The following is a 14764-nucleotide window of genomic DNA, read 5'->3' as shown; positions in this document are numbered from 1 at the left end:
CATATAATGCTGCCGGAGAGAGAGTCATTTTGTGAGCTGAGGAAGCTATCCGAAACTGGCTCTCTGTGGGCCTGCACTCCGGCTTGCACTGTTCTCTAGTGCCTCCTCAGGCCCAAGTAGAAGAAAAATGCTGACAGAATTAATGCTGGAAATGGGGCCTTTGATGGCACCTCTACCCCTTTCACGGAGGAGGCAAGGGCACCCCACTCCAGTACTCTTGCCTGGAAAATCCCAGGGACGGAGGAGCCTGGAACGCTGCAGTCCATGGGGTGGCTGAGGGTCGGACACGACTGAGCGACTTCACTTTCACTTTTCACTTTCGTGCATTGGAGAAGGAAATGGCAACCCACTGCAGTGTTCTAGCCTGGAGAATCCCAGGGACGGGGGAGCCTGGTGGGCTGCCGTCTCTGGGGTCACACAGATTCGGACACGACTGAAGCGACTTAGCAGCAGCAGCAGCCAGTGTCCTTGCCTGGAGAATCCCAGGGACGGGGGAGCCTGGTGGCCTGCCGTCTCTGGGGTCGCTCAAAGTTGGACACGACTGAAGTGACTTAGCAGTAGTAGCACCTACCCGTTTCAAACGTTTGTTGGCAGCTAGGGGATCCGGTATATTTACCATGAAGTACCTAAAAGGACGGAGAATTATAAACTGCTCTGAAAGGAGGTGAAGTAGAAGGTTTGGCAAAGAGGGTCGTCCCATCTTCAGGAGGCTCCAAGTACCTGATTAAATAAGAGAGAGGGAATTCCGTGGTGGTCTGTTGAGGCAGTCTGAGCAATGGTTGGAAAAGAATTTCCAGACATAGAGCATTTCAGGAAGAGAGTGAATTTGTTAAGAACAAAGAACAGAGATAACATAGGGACTGTGAGTGCAGAGGGGCTGACCTCCTGACAGACCAGGGAATGCTGGCAGTTTTTGTGGGTTAATAGCTAATTTTTATACACTCAAGACAAAAGTCCTGCTGGATGGTTGGAGTTATTAGGTGGTTGGTTGGGGCGCTATAGAGTATTTACTCAAATGGGCATCTTTGCCTAATTGGGAGTCAGGAAGCTTGTTAGTGATTATCAGCAGCTTTTGGCAGTAGTTACAAAGGGCTCGGTCAGCTTCTGCGGTGACCTTGGCTCTGGGCTCTGCTTCTGTGGTGCAGGCCTTGGGGCAGGTAGGCCTCAATCTGGTCCAGTGGTTGGGACTCAGGGCTTTCACTGCTGAGGCCAAGGTTTGATCCCTGGTGGGGAACTAAGATTCTGCAAGCCAGGAGGCTGAAAAACAAGAGAGAAATTGTCATAAGAAGGCAAAGAAATACACTATTTAAAATTGTTTACAGTGACCATAAAGTTCCAAATCCTGAAGCAACTGGGCCTCACACTAGTGTCTGGTGTAAAGCATCTCTTATTCTGGGACAGTTAGACCTTTCTGACTGAAGATTTGACCTGAGGGAATTCTGATACTCACTCTAAGTCTTAGGTAATAAGTCATTGTACAAGGCTAATTATTTGGCCAGTTAGTTGGTCAAGGACATGAAAAGAGCATGATTGGAGAACTGATAACAAGGAAGACTTGGGAAGGAATATGGTGATGGACTTTACAGAATGAATGTTAAGAATCATCTGGATGAAATGAACCACTTTGTGGATGAAACTTAGCCTCCTTTTCCAGGCTCAGTGGTTGTTCATGCTTCTCATGAATGAAATGGCAGTGATGACAAGGTTAGAGCTATGCATGGGATCACCGAGCCACTGCTGAGTGTTCAGTTTGCTAGCAGCAGAGACCAGTCCTGAGGTGGTGATAGACCTCATGCTCCAGGAAGACCAGTCCACTTGGAGGCAAGTGGATTTCATTGGCCCTCCCCACCATTGAGGAAGCGATACTTGTTTGTCCTATCTGAAATACACTTACTTTAAGTTTAAATATGCTTGTCTTACTGAAGACCTAGTTATGGTGCTTTCTGGGAAGCAACCCTTTCTGATGCTGTGTTATAGGATGAAGTTTATGCTTTGAACTAGTGTCCAATGTTTGATACTCTTTTTTCTTGTTCTTGTTATCTATTTCTGTATAACTACCCTAAAACTTAGTTGTTTAAAGCATCTTCAAATTTACTTTGCTTACAGATTTGTGATTTGTAACTTTTGTTGAGCTCAGTGGAGACAGCTTATCTGTGTTCCATTCTCTACTTGATGCCAGTTGGGGCAGCAATAAGTTGGGAGCTGGAATCATCTAAAGGCCCACTCCATGTCTGGTGACTGATGCTGAATCTGTGGCCAGAACACCTACTCATGGCCTTTCCATAGTGCTGTTTGGTTTCTCACAACATAGTAGCTGGATTCCAAGGGCAAGCATCCCAAGAGAGAGAAATCCAGGTAGGAACTGTAATGCCTTTTCTAAACTAACAGTGGAAGTCCTTATTCCACTATAGTGACTTCAAACCACATTTGGTTCATAGAACTTAGTTGCTAAGGCTGTTTATATCTAAAAAAATTTTTTTTAATTTAATTCATTTATTTTAAATTGAAGGATAATTGTTGTACAATATTATGTTTGTTTCTGCCACACTTCAACATGGATCAGCCATAGGTATAAATATGTCCCCTCTCTCCTGAACCTTTCTTCCACCTCCTACCCCATCCTGCTCCTCTAGGGTGTCATGAGCACTGATTTGAGCTTCTTGGAGACTCCTTTTTTAAATGGAAGAAATGTCAAGGAATCTGTGGATATGTTTTAAAACCACTACATTTCCAAAGGCAAAATTAGTGGGTTTAAGAACAAAGAGATGTTATATCTAATGGACCCCAATTACAATTTTTTTTTAACTGCCATTCTCTGAGGGTATAAGCTGGTTTAGGGTTTTTGTTTGTTTGTTTGTTTTGTTTTCTTTTGTTTTTTTAACCAAAGAAAGGACTTTTTCCAACAAGACTGAACAATGGTTCCATTGATTTGGAGCTGGGACAGCCACCTAATCATTTTACATGTCTTGTGTCACTGAATAGGCAAGAGAAGGAGAAGAACAAGTTCAGGGTTTTGGTGGCAGTAATTAATCTTGATCATGAAGCAAAAATAGGTTTGCTGGTATAAAACAGATAGGTCCATCAAAGACTCAGATCTCTTAGAAATCAAGGTATTGGTTGAAGGTAAAGGAAAAGTAGAATGGCTGGTGGAAAAAGAAAGTCATAAAGAAAAATGAAGTTCTCATAGTCAGGGGAAGAAACAAGAGCAGTTATCTTTCATTTCCTTTCTTGGTGTATGATGTATACTTTTTAAATAAAATTTATTTTTGGCTGGATTCTGCTGCAGGTAGGATCTTAGTCCCCTGGTCAGGGATGGAATCCGTGTTCCCTGCATTGGAAGGTAGAGTCTTAACCTTTGGACTACAGGAGAAGTCCTTGATGTATACTGTTATGTGTTTTAACTTTTCTTTCTTTACCCTTTACTTCAATATTATATATGAGGTGTGGTATCGTTGGTAAACTTCATTATTTAGTAAAGTGTAGAGGAATAGATAGCAACTAGAGGTTCTAGACTTAGAAGTGGATGTCGTAACTGATGAAACATTGGGTTGACTCTTGAAGAGTGACAGAGTGAGTGCATCCTTGACTGTGTAAAGAATAGTTGCAGTATTTTAAATAGCAACCTTTTTTGAAGTATAATCATTGAAAGCAATGGTTATTTGGTGTAGGGCAGCCAAAGTGATGACTTTACATTTGATAGTTTTGTGGCTTTATTTTCTGCTGTCCATCATTTGAGTTTTCGTTCTGTGTCTGAGAAATTCCCCACTGTGTGTCTTAGTGGTAGTGAGCACTGCTTACAGAAAGTGAGAAAGACAGTTACTCAGTTTTTCTAGACATCTTGTAGCAAGAGTGTGTGCATGGGAACTCAGCTTGATTAATCAGAGGACATCTTGACTGCAACTTGATGAGAATTTCTGAGCCAGCACTATTCAGCTAAATGCCCAAGTTCTTCCCGCTACAGAAACTCTGTGAGATAATAAATATTTGTTGTTGTGGGATAATTTGTTATGCAGCAATAGATAACTAATTACTCTCCCTTCTCCATGAGGAGGGGAAGTGTCACAGAACTTTCACAACTTTACAAAGATATATTCACCATGAGCTTCATCACTCTCCATTTAATTCTTTGTCTTCTCTTGTATAACTCTCAGGAGGCTTATCATGGCAGAATTCCCTTATCAATCTCAGAATTTTATACATAGGGAGATTGGTACCTTTATACAAAATGTAAGAAGACTTGACACCTACTATTACTGTTCTTAGATTTTGAGACCTCGGTTTAAACTCCCAGACAACATGAAAACTTTAACATCCTGAAAAAAAATCTACCTGTGTATTAAATTAAAATACAATCCATTAAAAAAGAGTAAAAGAGTTCTAGAAGGGTTCTATTTCCAAATAAACCACAGTTGTTAAATCTTGCTCTGGAGGGTGACCCTTCCCTCTGTCGTTACTTGAGCAAGTTAATTAACTTCTTACATCTTCAGTTTTTAAAAAATCTGTTAAGTGGAATAACAGCAGTACTATTTCATATAGTTCTTATGAAATAATCTTTACACAGTACCTGGTAGGTAGGAAATATTCAGTATACTTTAGGTATACTGCTCGGGAAACTATGCCAAAGTGTTATAATAACATTACCAAAGTGTTGTAATTTCCTAGGATAGATTTTTATGTACTGTAGGCTCTATCACTTTTTAAAATTTTCAAACAAGCTTGAACTATAATCTTTTGTTCTTATCTACTTTCTTATTTTCAACAGCCCGGAAAAAGATTCATGAAATGATAAGGCCTTTTTACATATTTGTCCACATGCTTAAATGCCTGTTTTCTGGCTCCATAATCCATTTACTGAAGGAAGTGAAGGTGACCAGGTATGTCTTTAAACCATACCCTAGACTTCTTGCCGTCATCAGGAGACAAACATGAATGTTTTCTTGTTTTTTGTTTTAAGTGTTTTAGAGGAATTAATGTGTTTTGAAAACTTGTTTAAAGCTACACAATCATGAGTGCCTTGGTTTGCAGCTAATATTGTCTGCTAGTGCTTATTGCTTTAATGTGGATATTTTAAAGATGAATTTTAAAAAGACTAGAACTTCAACCCTCATGCAGTTAATGCAGAAGTACCTAATAAACTTTTTAATGTAAGCCTGTCATTATATCAACCAGATTCATGGAGAAAGTGAGAAGTTTCATTATTTCCTTATAATTGTTTAATGATTCTTTAAAAGAATGCTTTCCTAAAGAAATAGGGTGTCATGATAGACTACAAGGTCGTAATTAAACACATATCCATAAGTGAAATGATATTATATAAGTAAACATAGAGACTCAGAATGTTTACAGTAGTTATGTCAGAAGTTGTAGGTTTATTTCAAAAGTTGTAGGTTAGATTGTAGATTGTCAGCAAATCCTGTTTTAATTAGTCTTAGAAGCCATGGTACTAAAGTAGCTCATTATTCAACATTAACTTATTTCTAAACACACTAGGAAAAAAGTATCTTTTAGTTTTCTTCTTCTCTTTTCTGTCTATATTTTAACATGCCAATATTAGAAATAGAAACCAGTCTCCTTTCCAAAAATGTTTGCCCTCGTCTGGCTTTCCCACTGGAGGGCAGCAGAGAACCATCCAGGCCATCCCTGATTTTAAATCTCTCTGGCTTTAATGTGACAAGTCAGACCTTAAAATCCATGATACACATTTCCTACTGATAAAAAGTCATAATCAAAGTACATTTTCAGAAAGCCTGTTCACGCCCATAAAAAAATTTATTGTTAGAATAAAAGGAAATAAAGCAAAATTTATGCAGTTATATGTATTTCTTAAGTGAACAAAAAAATTAAAACTACATCACAAATATGCTTTTTTTGTGGTGGGATTTTTGTACAGTAACTAAACTGGCTAAGGCTTCTTAAAATCCTAGTCCAAAAAAGTACAGTGGATGTGAATCTTACTCCAAAATTCTGATATATAAGTGTATCAAATTAGATTATTGAAATTATTTATAGTTCTGAGGTCCCAGACGGCCAAAATGACAGAAAAAAAATCAACCTCAGTCCTTGTTAAGCCTCCCCTGCCTCCCTGATCCAGCATTAGGTCACTTACAAATGACCAGGAGTCATATATGGGGAGGCACCAACAATCCTCAGGCCACAATGATTAGAGCTGAAATGCCCAGTGTCCTTTGAAAGTGTCCAGGCCTCTGTTCTTTTCCTGCATTGGGACTAAATAGGTTTTTTTGTTATAGCTAGAAATCCCAGTGCCCAGGGCCCTATCCACCTAAGATACCCAGCCATCATTGCCCAGAATCTCACACCAACCAGGATACTTTCAACGTTGGTCACAGGTCTTCAGGGCTTCCCGGGTGGCTCAGCGGTAAATAGGCCACCCGCAATGCAGGAGATGCAGGAGACATGGTTTGATTCCTGGGTTGGGAAGATCCCCTGGAGCGGGACACAGCAACCCACTCCAGTACTCTTGCCTGGAGAATCCCATGGACGAGAGGAGCCTGGCGGGCTACAGTCCATAGGGTTGCAAAGAGTCAGGCGTAACTGAAGTGCCTGAGCATGAATGCACAGGTCTTTACTCCTTGTGCAACCTCTCTTCCAGCTTTCATTGCCTTCTCTGCCCCACAGAGAGTGTGGATTTTTCCTCTGCACACCATTTCCCACCTGGATTCACAGCTTAACCTCTTCAGTGAGCTTGGGCTTTCACTAAAGGCAAGACAAGAGGGAATTGTTAAACTTCAGGCCTGGTATTATAAACCACTCCTGAGATCAGCAAGCACTATGAACTGGCAACCATCAGCAGAGAAGGTGGGGGAAGGAGGGAAAATTGCAGCAAAAACAAAATACCCTCTAATGTCTCAACAAATTATAGTCCACAGAAGCTGAACCCAAGACAATTCTTTTCCTGGTAATCTCCTTATAGAAACCACAGGTATTCTTTGTGCCTCCAAACACCTTTAAACTGCATTCAAAATTAGGGTCGTGAGTCTGGAAATCTTTCTTTGCTAATTTGTTGTACATGAATGCCTGCAGAAGCCTTTGAATGGTAAATGCTGTGGGAGGGGCAGTTTCCATGGTAACTTTTCAGTGCACCTTTTTTCTTGCACTTCAATTAGATCTTCATTGCTGAGCGGTTGTGAATGAGAAGGTAACAGCTCAGTCACTTCTGAAGGGCTGGAGGAGATAAGAGATTTGCAGCCTTTCTAGATGTAGCTATATTCTCAATCCACTGATTCGTAGTATGCTTGTTTTGCTCCATCTCTTCATAGTACCCCAGCACCGCAATGCAACACACATGACAAAGGACCAATTTCCTTAAAATACCAAGCTTACAAGTTAATATGAACAATATCAATATGCAATGGAAAAAATGAGCAAAGGGCATAGATAGGCGGCTTACAGAAAAAGAAAATTAATGGCTTACATTGTATGAAAATGTGTTTAATCTCATTCACAATGACGGACATATATATTTAAGTAAGACTACATTTTTCACCTACCAGACTGGAAAAGATCTAAAAGTTTGATAATGTACTGTGTTTAGAGAATGTGGAAAACCCATCATTTTATATACTCTTCTGTGGGAGGGTAAATTGGTTTAATCTCTTTGGAGAGTGACTTTGCAGTTTCTCTTCTAGAAATTCATCTTACAAATGTAATTACATTTAACTTAAAAATACAAGTACAAGAATATTGTTGAAGCAGATGACTGGGACAGGTTAAATGAGTTGATGCATCCAGACAGTTACACACACTGGACAATGAGAGACAAAAATATAGTTGGGTTTTCCTCAAATTCCAGAGTTGTATGTTCAGCCTATTTGCGAAACACTGTTAGAGGATAATTCTCAAAAAAAAAAAAAAGGAAGGAAAACCATGACTCTCATACAGACGTAAAATTAACAAATGCTTAAGATTTAATTTTGCTCAAAATGAAGGCAGTCTTGTCTGAACTTAAGTTCATGTGTCTAGCACATATTGAGGTCAAACAAACCAAAAAGTTGATTTTCAGAGCAGAGAAAGGTTTATTGCAACGGCCAAGCAAGGTGAATGGGCTGCTTGCACTCAAAAGACCTGAACTTCCCAGTGACTTCTAGGCAAGAGGTTTAAAAGACACTGTTAGGGGAGAGGGTGGTGAGATGCCTGATTAGATCGTGGACCTTCTTTTGACTGGTTGGTGGCAAGGTAACAGGATGATGTTTCAGGAATCTCAGTATTCTGGTTCCAGTCAGTCTGAGTTCTAGTGCTTGTGATCAGCATGTAGTCCCCATCCTCATCTGGGTGAGGGTCTTAGTTTCTGCAGAACAGCTCAAAGATATGGATCAGATTGTTATCTATATTTCTTTGAAGGAACCAGGAGTCCTGTGACTCTCTTTTCCAAATCATTAACTGCTTGAGCCAGCTTTTTGGAACTTGGGGAAGACTTGGAGACTGAAGCATTTTTCCTGCTAACAAGAAATAGGGACAGGGAAAGACTTTGTACAGAGGAGGGCTAGGCAGATGTCATAACTGGTTCAAAGGAGAAGTCAAGAAGCAAAGATTCATATGCAATAAAGGAAGGTTGAAATGGATGTGCAAATGAGGGATAAACTGGATTTCAACAGGTGTGTGTGTAGGGGGGTTGTCCCTGCACCTGACAGAATTGACTTGCGTGTCTATAGGCAGGAGTTATTTTGCCTTGTTATCAGTTATCTGTAATTTACAGAGTGGTAAAATAGCTCTCATAGAAACAAGATCAGTAATGCTGCAAGGTTGACCACAGTGCATAGTTTTCCACTGAAGCCATTTTCTGTGCAAGATTTAAGTGATAAATGCAAGTCAAACAGAGTGTAAAATCCTGTGGTCCCAATGTTATTTGTGTATGTGTGTGCTTAGTTGTTCAGTCATGTCCGACTCTTTGTAACCCATGGACTGTAGCCTGCCAGGTGCCTTCGTCCGTGGGGATTCTCCAGGCAGAAATACTGGAGTGGGTTTGCCATGCCCTCCTCCAGGGGATCTTCCCAACCCAGGCATCAAACCCAGGTCTTCCGCATTGCAAGAGGATTCTTTACCATCTGAGCCACCAGGGAAGCCCAGGACTGAGAGTGTGTATATATATACATACATATACATGACATTCAAGTATATGTACCTAAGTATGGCATTGGTGATATAGCGGTGAGCATAGCTACCTTCCAAGTATGTGTGAAGTGAAAGTGAAAGTGAAGTCACTCAGTCGTGTCTGACTCTTTGCGACCCCATGGACTGTAGCCTACTAGGCTCCTCTGTCCATGGGATTTTCCAGGCAATAGTCCTGGAGGGGATTGCCATTTCCTTCTTCAGGCGATCTTCCCAACCCAGGGATCAAACCCAGGTCTCCTGCATTGTAGACAGATGCTTTACTGTCTGAGCCACCAGGGAAGTCCAAGTATGTGTACATGTATACATATGTGTGTTCACATATATATTGACTATTCCTTGATAGAGACAGAGGAGACTAATAATTGTGTCTGACACTCTAGAGAGGGACTGGAAGTTGGGAATCTGAGATGAAAGAGAAATCTAGTTTTTATTGTATATACCTTTTTATACTGCTTGAGTTTTTTTCCTTTACTTTTGCCATGAGCATTTTTTTCCCAAGGAAAAGGAACCTTTCCTAAGGTTCATAAACCTTACTGAGACAACTAATAAAACACTGAATTATATAAATGAAGCATTGCGTAAAATACAAGGAGAAACTGATAGAAATACAATAGCCATGGGAACAGAGCCCTTAACAAACCTCTTTCAGTCTTGGCAGTTGAGTAGACAGAAAAATAAGTAAGGCTTATAATAATAGCAGTTTTCAACATGGGCTGCCTATTAAAGTCAGTTAGGGAGCTTCCTTCAGTGTATGTGCTCAGTTGCTCAGTTATATCTGACTCTTTGCAGCCCCATGGATGGTAGCCCTCCGAGCTCCCATATCCATGGAATTTTCCAAGCAAGAATACAGGAGTAGGAAGGGTTGCCACTTCCTACTCCAGGGGCTCTTCCTGACCCAGGGATCCAACCTGCATCTCTTGCATTGGCAGGTGGATTCCTTATCACTAGCACCACCTGGAAAGCCCAAGGAACTTGCTGCTGCTGCTGCTGCTAAGTTGCTTCAGTCATGTCCAACTCTGTGCGACCCCATAGACGGCAGCCCACCAGGCTCCCCCATCCCTGGGATTCTCCAGGCAAGAATGCTGGAGTGGGTTGCCATTTCCTTCTCCAATGCTTGAAAGTGAAAAGTGAAAGTGAAGTTGCTCAGTTGTGTCTGACTCTTCGCGACCCCATGGACTGCAGCCTACCAGGCTCCTCCATCCATGGGATTTTCCAGGCAAGAGTACTGGAGTGGGTTGCCATTCCCTTCTCTGAGGAACTTCCTTAGGAAAGCCTTTGCTAATGAACTCTTGTGACCCACCACCCAACTTTGACATTTACCAATTCCTGGCCAACTTTCCCTACCCCCTTTCTCCCCTTCTATATTCAGTTTAGTTCAGTTCAGTCGCTCAGTCGTGTCTGAGTCTTTGCGACCCCATGAATCACAGCACACCAGGCCTCCCTGTCCATCACCATCTCCCGGAGTTCACTCAAACTCACGTCCATCGGAGTCGGTGATGCCATCCAGCCATCTCATCCTCTGTCGTACCCTTCTCCTCCTGCCCCCAATCCCTCCCAGCATCAGAGTCTTTTCCAATGAGTCAACTCTTCGCATGAGGTGGCCAAAGTACTGGAGTTTCAGCTTTAGCATCATTCCTTCCAAAGAACACCCAGGGCTGATCTCTTTTAGGGTGGACTGGTTGGATCTCCTTGCAGTCCAAGGGACTCTCAAGAGTCTTCTCCAACACCACAGTTCAAAAGCATCAATTCTTCAGCATTCAGCTTTCTTCACAGTCCAACTCTCCCATCCACACATGACCACTGGAAAAACCATAGCCTTGACTAAACAGACCTTTGTTGGCAAAGTAATGTCTTCTATATTATACTGAAGCAAATCCCAGAAACTGTATCATTTGATCTATAAACACTTCCTACAAGCAGTATCTCTAAAATATGAGATCTTTAAAAAAAATAACCAAAATGCCAATATCACTTTTTAAAAAAATTAAAAATTCATAGGTACAATATCATTATACTACCTAAAAATAGCAGTAATTACTTCATCAAAGATTCAGTATTAAAATTCCCAATTGTTTTATAAAAGTCATTTTTACAAATAGTTTTGTTTGAATTAGGATTTGAATAAAGTCCATGCATTTTGATTAGTTGATGTGTCTTTCAAGTCTCTTATTGAAATCCATACATTACCTAGGGAGCTTCTAGAAAGTATTGAAGTCCAGGCTTTATCCTGAAAATGTTAAATTTTACCTGGACCATGTACTCATGGAAAACAGGGATAGTTAAACCTACACACACACGTACACACATGTGTGTTCTGTGTGACGGAGCCTCTTTTGTGTTCTGGAAAAGACTGCAAAGAAGCATTTTCTTCCATATGACTTAGGTAAGACTCATGCATCCTTCTTGTTTACCTATGACAAGACTAGCCTCTAAATTCCCATTCTTGACTTCATAAATGATTAACTGGACTGCTTGTCCCTGTTGACCAATCAGAACAAAATGCTTGTTAGCCAAACTTTGGTTAAGAGTCTCTCCCAAGTTCCCTGAGCTTTAACCCAGTAATCCTTTTGAATAAAGTCTCTCTTTACTAAATCTGGATGTTTTTGACAGTCCCTAGAAACCTTTTTTTCTCCACTTGATTATAATATGAAATGAGATTTGAGAACCATTCCTTAGAGGTCGTGAGCAATACAATTAATAGGATAATCTAATACATATGTATCTATGTTAGTTCATGTCCAGCAGAAGATAGATTCTATGTGAGGTCTTAGTGTAGTTGGTTTATTTAGGAAGTAATCTCAGGAACACAAGAAAAAGAGCAAAGATGGTAAAACAAGAAGGAGGAAAACCCCAGCCAGGATTCATAAACGAGTAAGTTGTCCCATGGGTAACTGAAGCTCAGTTACTCTGGGGATTCTTCCAGGACAGCAAAAATAAGGTACTTGTCCAATTTTACCTATCCCTAACTGGTTGAGAACATTCTCTGAGGGCTTTTAGGTCCCAAACCCTGCTGAGTACCTTCAAGTAGAGAAGCAGAGATGCATAGATCCTTGAAGGGACTGTCAGCTTACTGTCCCCTACAGCTGCAGAGAGGACCAAGGGCTTAGGGAGTTGGGATCGAGAGCATGTGCTGCCATAATGAATTTTATGCGTACAGAGAACATAATTTTTTAATTCTTGCCAGTGCCACTTAAACTTTAAAAGCTGACCACAAAGGACCTTCTATAAACTCCCCCAGACAGAAATTAACCAAGATTTGTTGAATGTTTACTATGTGCTAAAGTTTTTACCTGAATTGTGTGTGTGTGCTTTGTTGTTCAGTTGTGTCCGACTCTTTGTGACCCTATGGACTGTAGCCTGCCAGTCCACGGAATTTTCCAGGCAGGAATACTGGAGTGGGTTGCCATTTCCTTCTCCGAGAGATCTTCCCAACCCAGGAATTGAACCCACATCTCTTGCATCTCCTGCATTGGCAGGTGGATTCAATTATTATAATTTAATGCTCAGGGCAACCATCTGAGATAGGTGTTACCATTATTTCAATTTTACAAATGAAGAAATTGAGCCTTAGATTAAATACTCTGCTGCTGCTGCTGCTAAGTCGCTTCAGTCGTGTCTGACTCTGTGCGACCCCATTGACAGCAGCCCACCAGGCTCCCCCATCCCTGGGATTCTCCAGGCAAGAACACTGGAGTGGGTTGCCATTTTCTTCTCCAAGAGATCTTCCCAACCCAGGAATTGAACCCACATCTCTTGCATCTCCTGCATTGGCACGTGGATTCAATTATAATTTAATGCTTAGGGCAACCATCTGAGATAGGTGTTATCATTATCTCAATTTTGCAAATGTAGAAATTGAGCCTTAGGTTAAATACTCTGCCCGAGGTCATATAGGCAGAAAAAAGAGAGGAATTTAAACTCCAGCCTTCTGACTCAAGAATGCAAGTTGCTAACCACCATGGGATATGCTTCCCCACAGCCTTTAATCATAATGTGGGAAAACCACATGTTAATAATAACAATGGTGTAAATGATCCAACAATAAATACCCCAACCATTTGGGGATTTAAAATTTTTCTCTACAGAGAGAATGAAAGCAATAATAAGAGAAACTCTATATGGCAAAATTTATGAATTATGGCTAAAGCTGTGATAAAAAAGAATATCATTATAAATCAGAGTGATGTTATATGAGTTAAACATTCTACTCAGAAGGTTAGAAAAAGAACAAATTAAGCTCAGGCAATGGAAATAAGAAACTGAGACAAATGACAACAGAGAGGATTTCCAATTCAGGTCAAGATGAAATAACAGGAAATGGATTTAACCTCGCATCTAGGACAAGTAAAAAACAGACAAAACATTAAACAGTGGTTTTTAAGACACTCAGTATCAGGCAACAGAGGACAGTGATCCCTGATGAGAAACAGGAATTGACCCCTTCCTTGAGAGAATTTCCAGGTGTTGGTATAAGAAGTGAACCAGGCAGAGCCTGGGGACTCCTTGAGTTGAGGAGGAGCTGAGAATCTGGAGGAGAATAAGATAGCAAGAGTGCTTAGGGTAGGCTTCCCAAGAGGAGAGAATTGCACTCAGAGAGAAACCTGGAGCCTATAGAGGGTTTTCCTCAAATAGTCCCAGGAATACTGATCAGATGTGAGAAAATAACCCGAGGCCAGGGAAAGGAATACCTCAAAAGAATTAATGCCCAGTGCACTGGGCTATTAATGCAGGAGTTTATTGTTAAGGTTTTCAAAGTGGTGGTCGAGAAAAAAAGTACTCCAACTTCCACTTGTGAATATTATCCCTTTATTAGGGTTTCACGGGTTCCCCATTATTATTTCTTTTTTTTTTTTTTGGAGAAGGAAAGAGTAGCTTTGTTTCTTTGCCAGGCAAAGGAGGAACACAGTTCTTTGCCTCAGGAACTGTCAGTTCAGTTCAGTTGCTCAGTCACCTGTGACTCTTGGCAACCCCATGCACTGCGCATACCAGGCTTCCCTGTCAATCACCAATTCCTGGAGCTTATTCAGACTTATACCATTGAGTTGGTGATGCCATCCAACCATCTCATCCTCTGTCGCACTGTGCCCCCCTTTAAATTTTTTTGTACTTTAAAAAATTTTTATTGGCGGATAGGCAATTTACAGTGTTGTCATGGATTTGCTCTTTAAAGCGTAAAAGTGGGAATTGGGATACAGGCAAGGGGAAGAAGTGGGGTTGCTCAAGTGGTCAGTTATCTAGGTTACTGAGGGCTTTCTGAAAGAAGCTGCGTTGGTGGTGGTACCCTAATTCCTTATTTGCCAGTAGCTGTGTTATACAACTGGTAACTTGGCGTGCTGCAATTCATGGGGTTGCAAAGAGTCAGACACGACTGAGCGACTGAACTGAACTGAACATGCTTGTTTAAGTTATCTTTTGAAATGGATGCCTGAACAGTCAAAAGCCTAATGTCAGGCACTTATGCTACCATTCTGTGTTAGGTACAAGCATGATGTCATTTCAGAGAGTTAAGAATGGGTTAAAGGATGGGAATGAATGCTGAGTAGCATAAGGGTGGGTGTGGGGACGATGCTGATTCTGTGCTTGTTCATGCGGTGCCCTGGTTGACTGGGATTGCCTCCTGGAGCCCACATTTTCC

This window comes from Capricornis sumatraensis, chromosome 10 (assembly GCF_032405125.1).
Source record: "Capricornis sumatraensis isolate serow.1 chromosome 10, serow.2, whole genome shotgun sequence".
In the NCBI taxonomy this organism is placed as follows: domain Eukaryota; kingdom Metazoa; phylum Chordata; class Mammalia; order Artiodactyla; family Bovidae; genus Capricornis; species Capricornis sumatraensis.
Note: the sequence above shows the minus strand (reverse complement) of the source record.